This window comes from Tachysurus fulvidraco, chromosome 20 (assembly GCF_022655615.1).
Source record: "Tachysurus fulvidraco isolate hzauxx_2018 chromosome 20, HZAU_PFXX_2.0, whole genome shotgun sequence".
Lineage (NCBI taxonomy): Eukaryota > Metazoa > Chordata > Actinopteri > Siluriformes > Bagridae > Tachysurus > Tachysurus fulvidraco.
In genome coordinates, this window is record NC_062537.1 from 8364517 (window position 1) to 8382570 (window position 18054).

At 36.3% G+C, this 18054-nt stretch overlaps 1 long non-coding RNA gene across 1 annotated transcript; it reads left to right on the forward strand.

Annotated features, from left to right (window-relative positions):
* Nucleotides 1-16: 16 nt before the first annotated feature.
* Nucleotides 17-9269, forward strand: LOC113638211. The gene is made up of 3 exons (XR_007138851.1): nucleotides 17-473; nucleotides 6456-6500; nucleotides 7341-9269. It is a non-coding gene; the product is annotated as an uncharacterized LOC113638211 (long non-coding RNA).
* Nucleotides 9270-18054: the final 8785 nt, after the last annotated feature.

Consider the following 18054-nt stretch of genomic DNA (forward strand, 5'->3'; position numbering starts at 1 on the left):
ATGTTCATAATTTTCACAGGCTTATTATTTTCAGTCAGGCTTATATCTGCCATAAACCAGAAACACAAATATCAACACAATGATGTTTTAAACACATACATTGTGTTAAATACAGTGCCATGCAAAAGTATTAATCCCCTTTGCCCTTTCCTATTTTGTTGCATTACAAACTAAAATTTAAAGGATTTTCATTTGGGTTTTTATGTAGTGGATATACATAATACTCTAAGATGGTGAAGTGAAATGGTGAAGTATATTCACCCATTTTACTATGAGGCTCCTAAATAAGCACTGGTGTTACCAATTACCTCAAGAAGTCACATAATGTGTTAAATTAAGTCCACCTGTCTGCAGTCTAAGTATCACATCATCTCAGCTTATGTATACCTGCTCTGAAAAGCCTGTAACACCACTGAGGAGAAATGCAGCTTCAAACAAGAAGCATGATGAAGACCACAGAGCTCTCCAAACAGGTCAGGGCCAAAATCTTGGAGAAGTATAAATAAAGGTTGGGTTACAAAAAAAATATCCAAAACTTTGTTTATCCCACGAAGCACCATTAAATACACCATAGCAAAGTGGGCAGAATATGGCACCACAGTAAACTTTGAAGAAAACCTGTTTCAGTCTGCCCAAGAGATGAGACTGGGAAGGAGGTTCACCTTCTAGCAGGACAATGACCCTAAACATACTGCTAAAGCAACACTCAATTGGTTTAGATATAAACATTTAAATGTGTTTGGATGGCCCAGTCAAATCCTGGAACTCAATCCAATAGAGAATCTGACAAGAATTCTGTACCAGTGGAATACATCAAATTTAAAGGAGTTGGAGCAGTTTTTCCTGGAAGAATGGACAAAAATCCCAGTTGCTAGATGTGCTAAGCTCATACAAACATACCCAAAGAGACTTGCAGCTGTAATTTCTGTAAATGGTGGCTCTACAAAGTATTAACTTTGAGGGGGTGAATAGTTATGCACACCCACGTTAATCAAGCCCCATTAATAAAAAAATATTTTGCATCTCAGATATTCTAAGCATGTTGTGTAAATCAAATGTAAATCATTTGAAAATCAATCCATTTCAATTCCAGGTTATAATGCAACAAAATACGAAAAGGCAAAGGATGCGACTGCACATACTGTACACATTTCTTTCCAGTGACCCTAGCAAAGTAACCAGTATACCTACAAATGCATCACTATGAGAATCTGATAGGCCAGGCATTTTCTGGTAATTCTTTAATGGTTCTTTTTACTTGAGAGTCTAAAATAATACAGCCACCATTTCTAATTTTAGGTTCTGCCCTATTCATATTTTAGGCAGTGGGCTGTCTCTATTTAAACCACCAATGGTATGGTCCTTTTCAGCTATAGGAACAGACTTTGTGCTTCTCAAGCAAGAATGTTTTAAGAAGCCTCACTAGCTTATATAATTACTAATCATATCTGTATAAGACACTCCCTGCTTATATCCTTCCTCCCTTCCTTCAAGTCATGCAGTTCCTGCTGGAGAAGGAAGCGGATGTAGTGTACGTGTGAACTCATTCATTTGTTGGCTTTGTGAAAATCCTCAACTTTCAGGTTATATAAAAGCAGATAGACTTTTTTCTTTCCGAGGGACTAACAAATGAACTTAATTTGAACCATGCTTTGTGTTTTATGCACATGTTTTTATATCAACATATACTGATATACTGATTTTGTAGCTTGACTTGTATCCAAAAGAACAGGGTGAATTCCATGTGTCTGCTGACTGTGCTCAGTTTCTTTATTTACACTGTGTAACATTTTCAGCATTAGAGATTACATGTTAGACATTGATTGATTGGCGGATTGATTGATCGAATAATGAATTGATTAATTAACTTTCCCTTTTCCTCATTCAACTATGTTCAGTAAATTGCTTATTCAGTGTTGTGGTGTTCTGAAGGCTTTCAGAGAAGATTCTGCATGAGGCAGTAATAAACCCGGAATGCCAGACCATCAGTCACCATGCACACAAACATTCACACACTCATTGGTACTTATGTGTAATTTAGCATAGCCATACCATTTACTGGCACTTTTCAATAAGTTGGAAGAAAATGAAAGAAGAGGAAATCCATAAGGACATGGGGAGAACGTAAGGAAACTCCAAAGAGAAAGTAATCTGAGGTCAGGATTAAACAGGGACACCCTGCAGCTGTGAGATGTCACTAATTAGCCATTAATTTCTAATTATTTCAGGGAGACACAGTGGCTCAGTGGTTAGCACACTTGCCTAACACCTCAAAGGTTAGGTGTTTGATTTCCGTATGTGTGTGTGTGTGTGTGTGTGTGTGTGTGTGTGTGTGTGTGTGTGTGTGTGTGTGTGTGTGTGTGTGTGTGTGTAGAACAGAAAAGAGTCTTGTTGTATACTTACCTCTTACCCTGAGAGATGTTGTGACCAGTCGAGCAGTGCTGGTAGCTCTGACAGTGCGACGTGCAGTGCGAGGAGTGATGAGTGCTTTGAAGTAAGAGGGAGCTGGTCCATTTTTGACTTTGTAGGCAAGCATCAGTGTTTTGAATCTAATGCGTGCAGCTATTGCGAGAAGCTAATACGAGAAGCCAGTGGAGGGATCGCAATAGCGGGGTGGTATGCGACAGCTTAGGCAGGTTGCAACCGATTTGTGCAGCTGCATTTTGGATCATTTGCAGAAGACGAATTGTTTTCATAGGTAGACTTGCCAGCAGTGAGTTACAGTAGAGATAAGATGAGATGACAAGAGACTAAACAAGTACCTGAGTAACCTGTGTTGGCAAAAATGGCCAAATCCTTCTAATGTAGAAAAGGAACCGACATGAGCGTGTCACATTTGCAACATGCGAGGAAAAGGACAGTTGAGTGTCCATAGTTACCCCAAGGTTGCAAGCTGTGACTGAAGGGGAGATCAGATTGTTATGCAGGGATATTGCAAGATCATGACCTGGGGATGGATCACCTGGGATGATTAGCAGTTCAGTTTTGCTGGGATTTAGATTCAACTGATGAGCCGTCATCCACGATGATATGTCTGCCATAAATGCTGAGATTCGAACAGAAGCTTTGTTATCTGAGGGTGGGAAAGAGAAGATAAGTTGTGTATCATCAGCATAGCAGTGGTAAGAGAACCCAGGTGAGGAAATAACTTTACCAAGAGAGTGAGCATACAGGGAGAAAAAAATAGAGGACCAAGTACTGAGCCCTGTGGGATGCTTGTGGAGAGTCTGCATCAAGCAGATGTCACTCCCCTCCATGTTACCTAATATGAGCGACCTTCCAGGTAGGAAGCAAACCATTCCCATGCTGAATTGCAAATTCCAAAACTGCTGAGGGTGGACCAGAGAGTCATGTGGTTGACCGTATCCAGTATTGTATAAAGTACTAGAAAGCAATACTTGAGTAAAAGTACAAGTATCGTACTAGAAAAAGACTTTGGTAGAAGTGAAAGTCACCTTTTACAATATTACTCAAGTAAAAGTCTTAAAGTATCTGATATATACTGTACTTAAGTATCAAAAGTAATTTTCTGATATTTAATGTACTTAAGTATTTGAAGTAAAAGTAAAAACTAAAATTTCAGTCATTTTCGGTAGGCATAAGAGCAGGGGCAGTTCTAGGGTTTCATCTTTAGGGGGTTTCAGTGAGAATTTAAAACAAGAAGAGTTTTATATTATATATTATATGACTACATAGTAAGCCAAAAGTTATGGTATTATTAAATGGCAAAAGTGGACACCAAAATTTTATGCATGATGTAATGATGCCAGTCTTGAATCAAATCAGTTCATGTGTGCGTGCATTCTCTACAAACAGTGTGTTAAATGAATGCAGTCATTAATAAAAAAAATATTCACAAGACAAAAACCAAATCAATAAATGTTATTTTTAATTAGTATTGAATGGATTGTTTGCATTAATATTTTGTTTGTGCTACAACTCTGGTAAGAAGAATAGTGAAATTTCACTGCTTTTGGTTGCCGATTAACGTTATAGATAAATGCCTCCAGCTCTGACTACCTGTGCTTCTCCGTAGAGCGTGCAGACGTGCGTAATGCAATCTAGGAGCAGTGATTCGCCAAACCTCCCTTATTGCAGTCTCACACATTTCTTCTGATTTTATTTTGTAGTAACGAGTAACGAAGATGCTTAGTGGAAATATAATGGAATAAAAGTATTCATTTTATCTCGGAAATGTAGTGGAGTAAAAGTGAAAGTTGACATAAATTTAAATAGCGAAGTAAAGTACAGATACGTGAAATTTCTACTTAAGTACAGTAACAAAGTATTTTTACTTCGTTACATTACAACACTGACCGTATCAAACGCTGCTGAAAGGTTGAGGACGATGAGGACAGATGACATCTTGGCTGATCTAGAGACATGTAGTTTCTCAGAGACATCCAAAAGGGATGTCGAATGTGCTGCTTTAAAGCCAGACTAGTTGGAGGTTCTTCTGTGAAAGATAGACAGACAGTTGATTATAGACAATGTGTTCAAGATTTTTTGAAAGAAAAGAGAGCAGTTACAGTATACCGGTCTGTAGTTACTGATATCTGATGGATCCAGAGCAGGTTTCTTTAGGATGGGATAGGATGGGGTTCCTTGCTCTCTTGAAAGTAGTTGGTACATGACCACATGTTAGGGGTCCATTGATGATCGTGGTGAAGAAGGGCAGAAGGTCTTGCGATATGGTCTGGAGCCTAGTGGAAGGCAGTGTATTCAATGGGCATGTGGAAGGATTTCAAGACCGGATTAGGTGTACAATCTTTTCTGCTGCTACATTTGCTACATAGTAGACATTGATTGATTAATTAATTATTTAAATAACTATTTTTCTCATTTATCCATGTTCAATAAATATTATTATATTTAGTTTTATTTCCATGATCTACTTAATGAGTTTCCTTTGTGTACTCTGGTTTCCTTTCCCAAAGACACATGGTTTATGCTGATTGGCATCTCTAAATAGGCAATAGTTTGTATCCTTGAAAGCACTATCCATATAAAATGAATTCAAAATAAGTAATGAATGGATACAGCTCATTAGCTGTGTATTTAGTATTCACATATCTACTTTGTATATACCCTGGAACTAATAAGCTGAAATTTTGTCAGGTGAATGTGGTATTAATTAATTTTATGTTTATACAAGCTTTTGTAACATTATTTCATCAGTTTATTTCAGATTACAGAATCCAAATCACTAAAACACATACCCTAAAATGGTTTTAGTGATCTTAAACTAAAATAGGAACATGGCAAACTGTGTCTTTTCTTTTAGAAATGTGTTTATCTATAAAAAAGTGGCCGTCTGTTTTCCCTCTTTCTCACAGAGAAAGATCTCAGATTAGCAACCTGCTTAAAATGAATACATTTTGTGTGGCCTTGAGATGTAGCCAGACTCTTCTGTCTCATGGCCTCTCCCTGTCTCCCACTAGAACTTGCGATGAAATGAGGCTGTAATGTTTAGAACAGTGATTGCCAATTCATAAGAGCACAAGAGAGTGAGAGCAGGTGTTAGCAGTGATAACGTTACCAAATGGACATAATCTCTTCTGAAGTCAGATTCTGTTTCACATCGCTTGCTTCCACTCGTTACGCTATTTCAGGGGAGTCTCCGTGCCTTTTCGTGTGTGAGAGTAGTTAACCTCAATGCAACATCTTAAACAGCTGTCTGCTTCTCTTCCTGCTCCAGAAGAGGGTCAAGGATGTGTCAGTAGTAGTAAAGAAGATTGCAGGCAAATGCAACTCACTTGCTTTAATGTCTTATACTCTAGCATAACAGGACAGTTTAGCACCAATTCTAAAGTTATTCATATTGAACTTTTAAACATGTAGCATGTTCATCTGCTATGATTCAGTACAGTCATTATATTATCTGTTGCAGATTAGATGTACTGTTTGTCGTGTTCTGCCATAATTTGTTTGGTTTATTATATGTCCGGTATATGTCAGATCAAATGAATTTAAAAGCATAAACTGACTGAGCAAAGGCAGAACTTTAGAGATATAGAAAGCAAGAAACTGCTTTCTCAGACTCCTAAGCAACAGCCTGACTGTCTCTCTCTCTTTCTCTTTTTAAATATATATCAGCTATTTATACTTTTTATACTTTTTTATGCAATTTTTATTCTTCTTTTGTAAACTTTTGCAGGTGTTTACTTGGTTTTGTTGTTTGTAGCATTCTGGTACTCATTGTTTTGCTTTGAAATTTTTCATTCTTCATATTTGTAGCAGTGCCATGTTTATTTTCATGCATTTCAAGTTCGGATAATGCAGTAAAACATTTTCTTTCATTGCATTGCCAAATCAAGATGCTCAGATTAAGTGTAATGATTTGGCACAGTGTGGTTTAGCAGGATAACTGATAACTGAATAATACTTTATTATCTGATGTGGTGCACCTGAGCCATGTTTCCACGCGATATTAATGCGATGTGTCTCTCTTACAGAGCAGTGAACAAATGTGTATGTGGCTGTGAGCTAAGCAGAGAATGGTGAGCGGGCAGTAACGCTGGCAAGTTATTTGTTTTGAAAGGTTTTCTCTTACTGACTTTCATTCCACAGGCATGAGCTTGAATAAAGGACTCACATGCTAACTTGTAGGTCTGCTGTGTTTCTGAACGGCCTACCGCCGACATTGTTACACTTGGCCACCCGAAAAGGTCTGGAGTGACATGAAACAGGCCCGCCCATTGAAAATCAAAATATAGTTGGTTAATTCTACTGTCACTTCCTAAATATGTTTAATTGGATGATTAGGTCCTTCTGTGGAGCTTTAGCAGTTACAACCATTTGGTGAGATTGAATGTCTGTACCAAGCTAGATTTCATATTTTAGGAATTTAACCCTTTTGTTTACAAGAAAAATTAGATAATTTCTACACTACTGTATTTGCAGAGATTTAATACAAGCATGATGACTCAATATAAAAGAAAAAAAGAAAAAAAAAGAATCTAGTAAAATAAACTATCTACTAAAAATGTAAATGCATTATTATTTATTTATTTATTTATTTATTTACTACTGAGAAGTCCTTAAAGTCCTAGGTTCTGTGTGGCATATTTATAGCATTAAACTTTAGGCATCTGAGAGTCCATGTCACATACTGTAGTGAATCTACTTTGATTTTCAGTGCTTGCAGAACCTAAATCAACACAATAGAAAAATCACAGATCTGAGTACGACCACACAAGCATCTAATTACAGATAAACACAATGTGGTTAGTATATGCTCACACGTGCACATACTAACAAACAGTCACATCAGATATTTATGTTCTCATGATCTTCACCAATGCACTCTCATTAACTTTGATGTGATTTCATTGCTTTAGAATTGGTCCACTGAAGATGATGACCTCAGCTGACAGCCAAACCAAACAATACACCCTGTTTAGAAATCCCCACACCGCAGTGGGCCAGGCTATTTCCATTCACGATTCTGTGCCCACACGATCTATTGCAGCTGCTCTGAGGGTACAACCAAATGCTTAGTTCAATAGGAAGTCAGAGTGTTGTGGCCTTCCTCCCTTTCTGACCTGTGCTGTGTCCAGGGTGGAAAACAGCTGACACGCCCTCCTGTAACCCCAACAGCTCATCAAGTCATCACAGGAACCATCCCAGAACCACCACAGTTCACTCTTTCTGTTAGTAATAATAACCTTTTTGTGGTGTCAGAGATGAGACACTGACACATTTCATCTTCTCCAAGGCTAAAAATACTCTGTCAGATCTTTTTGCTACATATCTTTCATTTCTGTTCTTTTTTGGTATGTGGTTTCCTTCTAGTATTGTAATATTAAAAAGCTGATCTCAGTTCAGTGCTTTCTCTGATTGCTTGTGTTGTACTGTACAGTAATTCTGTACTCAGCCACCAGCTAATGCAGAGCCAGTAAGCTTGAACCCCATTCCCACATTCAGCATCCCTCATGACTGGAACAGTTAGTTTTTGAAAGATATATTGGATTTACTGTATAAGGCAGACAAACATTAACCTCTTGGTTAATGCTTTAAAGATTTCATGAAGAAGCTTTGACAATTCGGCATTGTTCTTTTCCTCATATTCATCAGACGGCTCTCGGATGAGTCTGGAAATCCCGCCACACCCCTTCATACACCCACCTCTGTCAGATCTTCCTGTGTTTACCCAGTCGATCCTGAGTGTGTTCCACAAACAGACACAGTCAACGTGGTTTCTCTGATTGCTACAATACTAACAATTGAGAATCAACAAAAGATTAATCTCCAAGGAGTTTCGCTTTGTTCTGAAAAACCCAGAATTTCTGAAATGATTCTGAATGTTAAGGTCAGACCTTTGAATCAATAGCTAGTCCATGTAACCTGCTGTTTTATAATCCACATGAAGCTGGAATGCTGCAGCACTAATCAGACTGTTTCCAATCTACCTTATTGATTCCCACTGCCTCCATCTGCAACATGTCTAAGCTTTCCTTCAGAACAATGGGGCGATGTGCATCTTTTCTCTAGCAGGCTATTACACCTCTACCCCCTCTTCCCAAATTAACACTGCACAAGAACAGTGTGTGTTCAGTGAGATCTTTATCAGTAGAGACATTGCATTTGAGAGCACTGATAGCTTTCTGATGGAAAGCTGGTCTCAGCCGACATGGAGAATGTCAGAAGCTTTTAACATAGCACGTTGCAAAGAAATACAATGTAAGCAAATAGGATCATGCCAAAGCATCAAGCTGAAATGAGGATTTTTTGAGAGAAAAAAGAATTCTTTCCAGTGCTGAATAATCCTTCCTAGACACCTTTTCACTGCCTGGCAGTGAAAGCACTCTGTCTGTATTTTGTGTATAAATGTCTTTAGTTGTTTGAAATAGCTAAATCTCTTTATAGAAATGTGTTTTGTTTTGTTTATTACAGTAGATATTAATATGTGAAATATGGTATTATGCAAGAAGCACAACATGCTTATTTTTGTTTTGTACACTTTCATAGGGCCGTATTCAAATCTGGTCAATTAAACCTACTTTAATATTTGTGTGGAAAGTTAAGCACCCTCTTAAGTCCATTTCCTGTATTTGCAAATTACCTGTGTTTGCAATTCACACCTCTGAGGTTGCCAGATTTCTCTGAGTAGACCTGTCTGAGACAAGGTTTTTCAACAGCACCTAGACCACTGCCATTAAACACACAACCTGGCTTTACACCGGAAATAAATCACGGATAGAAAATGTGGATCGAAGAATGTAACAATTTTTTTTGTTGTGTTTTCATTACCATTAAATGTAATACAGTGTAACTCAAAGACAATTTAAATACTAATAAAATGCTGCATGAATTAGAAGGATAGAAATAAACAATTAGTAAGTGTCTAATATATTGTCAGTACAGAGTATTGCTGCATGAATAAACCTAATAATGAATTATCACATTAATAATCAACTAATCGATTAATTCATTCATTCATTTTCTACCGCTTATAAAACTTCTCGGGTCACGGGGAACCTGTGCCTTAATCGATTAATTAATCATTTTAATTAATTAATATTTTTTTAAAAATCATCAAGATAAACAGTGTCTCCTCCAATGGCCCCAATGTTGAAAACAAATTTGTGGCCTTTAATGGAAAATTTAATAGTGGCCTCAAATGGAATTGCATAGAGAGAATGTACAGCTCAAAAACATCTAATTTTTGGCATTTTGCAGATGCTCTTATCAAGATTAACTTACAGTTTATCTCATTTTATGCCTCTGAGCAATTGCAGCTTACAGTATGAACCCTAAGGACCAATCAGTGGCAGCCTGGTGGACCTGGGATTCAAGCTCACAACCTTCTGTTTAGTAGTCCAACACCATAAACACTAAACTAACACATCCCCCCAAAATTTTAACTACACATACTGTATTATTACTGTATCAGATTGCCATAAATTGATTCTGCACTTAATACTACTCTTTAGCTGAGTCAATGTCATACCAAATGAATGTGCAGACTTACATGTGAGCCTCTTTGACTAGCACTTAAGTCTGTAATCATACCTGAGGTCTGAATATTGATGTAGGTAATTTTGGTATTAAATCCTCACTGTGCAAGTTTAACTCAACTGGCTTTTAGTGGTTACCTAAATGCTGAAGTCTCCTAAATAAAATGTCCTGTGCAGATAAGAGGCAGAACAGTTAATCAGTGCTGTTAACTTTCTGATAATCTACTTAAAAGTTACTTGTGCGTAGACATTGTTTGATGAAGGAATTACCAGCTTATAAATTTAATGGATTTAAAACACAAAATACAATGTATACTTTTCTCAAGCTGTATACGCTTTCTTTTTTTTTTTTTTTGGTAAGGTTTAGCATTGTGGCTAATACATCATGTAAATACTGTATGCATGTGCCCATGTGTACCAAATTCTCACATTTAGCCAGAGTTTACAAGAGTATAAACAGAAACCTCTCTCACTCATACTGTGTATATAACCGATGCAAAGACTTTGAAATGATTCGGTGATAAATTGAATGATTATATTACTCGCTCAATAAAAAAAAAATTGCTTTGAGCTGTAATAATATTAAATGTTCCCATATCAAAAAGAACAATGTGTCATCAACATACAAGATTTTATTCATGACAAATTCCATTTCCATGCTTCAGTGAACCGTTTAGTTCCTGATCCCAAAGCCATTAAGGCAGGAGACCACCAAATTACTGCCAGACCCTTTTTTTCTCATTGTGAATACGTGGGGATGTGTCCTCAGTAAATTAAATGTACAAGCTCAACATTAGTGTTGCTTTATAATAGTTACTCAATGTGTTCCCAGGCCACTAGGACACAATGACTAATATTCATTGATCTTTTGAAATTTAACAGAATAACTCGGTCTCACAACTAGAAGCATAGATATTAAACAGACCCGGTGCTAACATGAATCTAGGAAGCATAAAAATGTCCACAGACAGAAAGAACCTTGACTTAAAGAAAGACAAAACCCAAGACCTGTCAACTTCAAGTTGGGCTTCTTTTATTTAACAGCTTCCCTGTGAAATCCTTCAATTTGGAAGCCATAAATGGAAATCCATGACCTCAGTTCATTGCTTTCCCTTATTTGTAGTTAGCTTTTATGCAATTTCAGGCCTGTCACCATTTCACAAAACAAAACACAGCATGATGAAGGCAAGATGCTGAAGCTTGGACAAAACCACTGTGATAAACACAGAAAGCAAGATTAGTAGTTTGGATAAAGAACTACACAAAATCTCTTATACAGAACAGGAGGTACAGTGATAAAGGACTAGGAATAACTGAATGAAACTGTTCCCGTGTGACTTTTTATGGATTCAAAATGACAATCAGAGCCTGCAGCTTATTCATTACTCCAAAAATAATGCCTTTATGATGATATACAGTACGGTACTCTTTTAATTATGAGTTATATAGTAAGGAAAGGAAAACCTGTGAGCTAGTACATGAAATGACTCACATGCATGATATCTACAGTATATATATATATTTGAAGGTAAGAGAAGGATCCAGTTGGATGACTAGAATGATGGAAAATAGAGTAATTGTAGATTGGAAAAAATTCAAAGTCTCAAAGTGAATAATGAATATTACTATATTAATATTGATATATTTATACTTTACATGAGTATTAATTAATTACAAAAAATGAATGCTTATTACATTTCTTTACAAATCTTGAAGGCTTCTCTCATTTATCACTTTGGCTCAATTTAGCATCCAGTTATTTAAGTTTGGCATCAAATCAGGTTCATTAGGGTAACAGACTATTTGTAGACTATTAGTAATAGATTATAATAGGCTATTGGTATTATTGCTAGAATTGTGCCTATTCACCAGCGGTTTAGACCATCTCATGCTATACAGTTTAGTTAAAGCTACAGCTATCAGATACAGCTTCATTGTTTGTTCCACCAGACTGCAGAGTGGAACCTGCGGAGCACTCAAGGCCCTTCCTCAGTAAAATATTTTAATATTCTTATGTGAGCAATGCTAATGCCTGGCTAGACTAACATTGATTCCAGAAGCTAACAAATTGGGAAGGAACCAAGATATTTTCGGGCAAAAACTGTTTTAAAAATAATTTCAAAATTTTCATAGTATTGTTACTTTTTCATGAAAAAATTTATTTGTCAGTACTTGAATGTAAAATATGTCACTCAAAAACATGCAGTTCATCTAAAACATAATGCTTTAAATGTCCTGTTCTGTACTCTGTTCACTTTCAGTAGGTGTTTATGAGAGAGGAAAATGTGAGAAATGGAAAAGCAATGAGTCATGAGACTGCATTAGTCAAATGGGTAAAGATTCAAATCTATCTAACATCACACTTGTTCACCAAATGTTTTAACCAGAACATACAGTAGACAGGCATCAATCATCCTTCTGACTATAGTTATTGCAGACTAAATGTCTGGACATATTGGGTTTGTTTATCCATCCCATCCAAGATGTTCCTGCAACAAGGCAAGTTATTGCAATAGGTTTTGGGTTAAGTATTTGCAGTTCTGTCCATACTGTAAGATTGTTTGCAAATTGGGAAATGGTAGATTAGTGATTAAAGTGTTGAACTATTGATCAGAAGGTTTTTAGTTAAAGTTCCAGGGCTACCAATTTGCCACTACTGGGCCATTGCACAAGGTCCTTAACTCTCAACTGCTCAGTTGTGTATGTGATAAATGTAAGTTGATATGAACAAGGGTGCCTGTCAAATGCTGTAAATGTAAAAAGGTGTAATTTGTAATTATTTGCTGCTCCTATAAAAAGGTGTTTATTTTCAAGTTTAGTTCCACTTAAAGTTTCTTAGTGTCATGTCAGGGAGTGTTTCCTTGCCATTGCCACCTCTGGGTTGATAATGTGGTCTCTAAATCCACTTCCAAACGTATTTAAATCTGTTGTTTTAGCCAATGTCTTCTATTAAAAGCACCATAAAATAAAATCACCTGAGTAAATCTCTGGTGCAATTAATACTTTTTTTTAGCAACACCCATGTGCTTTATTATCTTAAATATACTACTGATTATATACCTCTCACTATGATCTTGCTATGATAGTTTGCATAATCTTTGATACACTGATTACATTATTATGTTGTAAGAGGAGCTTTTGCATTGATCTCTTACATAAATGAAATCCTTGAAAATGAGAGGTTTGGAATCAGGTTTGTTTCAGTTTGTATATTTCCATGAGGTTTGTTTAGTCTGTTTATGTTAGATTTTAGACCTGTCAGTTTCATGACTTTTACTGTCATTATTTAACAGCTTTTCTGTAAAAGCTTTCACTGTGAACACAGTAAAACCATCACCTGGGTTCATTGCTTTAATTTATGAGTGTTGAGCCATTTTGTAAGATCATACTGACGGTCTATTTTAAGAATGTCTTGGCTTTGTATATGGATTGGGATTTTTGGCCTTCGAGTGTATAATTTTAGCATTAAATTCCAAATCAGTTTCACAGATTTGACACCCAATGTCCTGGCCTGTACCTTGTTTTGTGAAAAAAAGAATCAGGATTTTTAAATTCTTTAAAGTTACATGCAGTTGCATGCAGTCATTTAATATGTATGTTTTGCTGTAATGCATTGTGAGGGGTTTAGATTGTTAAATGTGGCTTGGAGAGATTCATGCATTTACACTTGTATAATATGGCTAAAATATATACAAACTGCCTTGTGGTTTGAGTTTCAAATTTAAATTTGATTGCATCTTGAGTGTAGTTACACTTTAATATGAGTAAGCCTTAAGATACATGAAGCAAGCTAGTGTACACAGGTCTGACAGGTCCAGAATCACATAATCACCCTGTTGTTCCACATGAGTGGGATCTCAGACTCAAGGTCCTTGTATTTGCTTAGTTTTTCTACCTCTTTCACTGAGACATTTGCATCATGGCTACGGTTATGTTTCTATCATGGAGAATAATTCTCAGATCACCCTGATGGTACCTTTGTTGTTGACATCCATTATTATTATTATTATTATTATTATTATTATTATTATTATTATTATTATTATTATTATTATTATTATTACTATTATCAATTTGTTGATTTTATGTACCACTTATCCTACACAGGAGTGTGGGATAAGCTTGGTGGCTATCCTAGGGGCCTCAAGGTACAAGGCAGAGTACCAATCCACCCCAGGACACAATTGCACACATACTCACACACATCTCATGCACTGCTAACAATTCTAAGATGCCAATCAGTCTACAATGCATGTCTTTGAACTTGTGAAGGAAACTTGGAGAACATGCAAACTCCATTTTTTATTATAAAACCACTTTTTAACCACTTCTGAATACCCGTTAACCCTTTGATCTTAATTCGAGCCCCCCTTAATTTGAATAAACACTAAAAAGTACACCGTGATATAATGTAGAGGAAAGAATGCCAAAAATTGTCAGAGCAGGAAGGAATGGAGGGAAGGATAAGGAATGGCTGTAAGGAGGTAAAACAGACTATAGTCAGAATAAACTAGAACCAACTGTGCTTCGCTATAGTGGCACAGCACACTACACACTCGCAACCTGGGACTGATTACCCACACTCCCCCTCACCACACCCAACCCTTTTAGTCCAATATTATTTGTATATTCAAAACAATTTTGAAATTAAAGATTTAAACCACAGACACTTTTTAGCAGTGCCAAAGAGATTACCCTGAAAATTTCTGGCTCCATTATAGAGGGGTTTTCATTCTTTTTTTTTTGAGCCCGTCCTCTGGCAGAACTGAATTCCCCCAATCCCCACACAAGGCCACACAGTCACGCTGACACGCCACGCAGAACCTGCTTTTCCTTTTCTACCCTTTTAACCATATCACCATCAAACTGTTTATTCTGTTTGAAACTCTGTAAAAGATTTTTTCATATTCCAATAGTAAGGCAACTGGCTGTCATACAGCATACTAGAACGTAGATGAAACAGTTATAGCTTAATCTCAGTTAAAGCTTAATCTCCAACAATAATGTTGCTGTAGATGTAATGCTAGACAGTTAGTGAACTAATTGTTGTAACATCAATGAATTTAAAGTAATATTAAAGAGAAACAGAAAAAGAAAATGGCAGAGCTTGTTTTGACAACAGTCCACAACAGTCCGCTAAACTTTGTGATTGTGTCTGTGAATGCAAAAGGATCATCATAAAAAAAATGTTAAATAGGACTACGCTCTTACACTCATTATTATAATTTAATCCAATTCAAGTTATTTGTATAGTGCTTTAAACAATTCACATTGCTAACTCTGTGTTGCTCAAATGTAGTTAAAATTGAAAACTCTGCTCTGTTACTCTGTAATAGTTTCACATTTAGAACTCTGTGCTACTTCATTGTCATAATTTAGAATTTAGAAATCAGCTTGATTGTATAGTTTAGAATTTTGATCTCTGCCCTGTTACATTCTAATCATTTGGAATTTAGAACCCTATAATTTACATTACTTTAAAGTAATAGTTTAGAAATTAGAACTCTGTACTGTTACATTGTAATAGTTTAAAATGTAAAATTCCTTGTTGTTACTCTCGAATAATTTAGAATTTAGAACTCTGCACTGTTGAGAACTCTACAGTTTATTTCTGCAGTTTCACTGTAATAGCTTAAAATTGAGCAAATCTGTATTTGAATACTGTTACATTAGTAATAGCTTAGAATTTGTAACTTAGAATTAAGAACTCTGCATTGGCACTTGGTATTTCAATTTAAAACCCTATCCTGCTACACTGCAAGAGAATTTAAAGCTCTGTGGTATTACTCTGTAAACATTTTAGAATTTAGAAGTTCTTGTTTTCACACTATAGCGGTTAATTCTGCTTCATTACACTGTAATAGATTAGAATGTACAACTCTGCACTGGATTGTAATAGTTTAGAATTTTAAATTCTGCGTTGTTAAACTATGTTAGTTCTGAATTTAGTACTCTATCTATTACTCATACTTTGTAATAGTTCAGAACTTAGGTCTCCACGTACACTTGGTAGTAAAGTTGAATAGCAATACCTTAACCCATAGTTTCATCTTCTTTAAACTACTGTATTTGTAAACATTGCTACTACACAATCCATGCATATGCTGTCTATATTTGATTACAAATTAGTTTGAATTTATTGCTAATTTAGCACAATGTAAACAAGGTCAGTCATGTTTCAACCAGTTTCCTGCATATTCTCAGAAAAGACATCAAGGTGCAGGTGAGTGCCTCTTTCTCAGCCCCCGGACATGTCATGCCACATGAAAATAATTGCATCAAGCTGTGACAGCTCAAGGCTAACATTTGGTCACAGTCTTGTACACGTTGTTTTAATGATTCAACCTCATATCAAAAGAAAATATCGTTTACAATGTGGTTTCAATTACACACCTACTACTTACAGCCATTGATCTTGGTCAAGTGCCTTTTTTAATGATGAATGCCCTTTGCATGCTCTTTCAAAACCATCATCATCCCTGGCAAACCTTCTCTAACCATCTAACCTTCTCTAACCTTCTCTAACCATCTTTCTACTTACCAATCATAGATTTAACAGGTAACATATAACAAACTTTTAGTTTTACACCTTTTTTGATTGAATGATTTATGCTTTATGATGATCTTACTTAAGCAAACTGCAAATAAATTGATACAAAAAAAAACTGCTTCACCTTATAGAGCATATTTGCAAACAGTAATCAGGATTTAATCAGTTACTGTAAATAAAAAAATCTTCAAAAATCAGAAATCTATGAGTTGTGTAGATTTATATCTACAGGATCTGTTAGCTAGACTGTAAAGGTGGGCAATTTGAATGGCAATTGATACAGAGCTCATAAATATCTTTTTCACATAAATTCATTCATTCATTCATTCATTCATTCATTTTCTACCGCTTATCCGAACTTCTCGGGTTAGTGTGAAAAATTTAACATTTGTTTCTTGAAATAGTTACATTATGCAGGTCATATTATGACCATTCTTTTATAACATTGAAATAAATGTTGTTTACATAGAGTAACCAAAATCTCATCAACTTCAAATTAGTTTTACTTTCAAAAATATGGCATATATTGTTTTTTTCTGCCACAAGATACGTTCAGTAACTACAACATAATCAATCCCAGTCAGTTCGTTTCTACTTCTTTTCTATTCACCAAAGGATTTTAAATCTCTTTTCTGCCCACGAGTCACATTCAATCTTGATTGAGTTCGTTCTGTTTGTTATTTTTTGCTAGTGACTTTCCAACTTTGCCATGGAAACAATCCGTATGTCCTTTAGACTAATCTGTAGCTGAATATCACAGAAATAGCCCACTGCATGATAATTACAGAGCCTGTAAAATCAGTAGCTCTATGATGTGGACAGCTGGTCGACCTCTAAGTGCTCCAGCAGATCTCCCCAATATTACGCCACCTTGCTTTTCCATCCAAAAGCTATCTGTGTAGAGTAATGGGAAATACATTGGCTGATCTCTGAGTGTGTGCACTTTCATCTGCATCGTTTTTTTCTCTCTCTGGTATAGAGTGATGAATGACTGCTCTTTCTCATGCATGGTAAAGAGAGGCAGCAGGTCTCTGGAAGTGGGACAATTGAGCTATATACTGGGGATGTATCACAATATGAATGCCACTGATTTTTTGGGGAATGTTCCTGATTCCTGAAAAGTCTATCTATCTATCTATCTATCTATCTATCTATCTATCTATCTATCTATCTATCTATCTATCTATCTGTCTGTCTGTCTGTCTGTCTGTCTGTCTGTCTGTCTGTCTGTCTGTCTGTCTGTCTGTCCGTCCGTCCGTCCGTCCGTCCGTCCGTCCGTCCGTCCGTCCGTCTGTCCGAACACGGAACACGGTCCGTCCGTCCGTCCGTCCGTCCGTCCGTCCGTCCGTGTCTGCCAGCCTGCCTGTTTGTCCTAATTGAAAAGTATGGCTAGTTTTTTTCTTCTTCTTTCTTCTGCTTTCACATGTATGGAATATTTCCACGATGTCCCACAATGAGAACTTTATTTCAGTCATTCTGTGAGGGACATAACTGTTGAAAAGTTTTAGACCCACATGTTAATGTTTTGTTTTATTTTGCTCATAT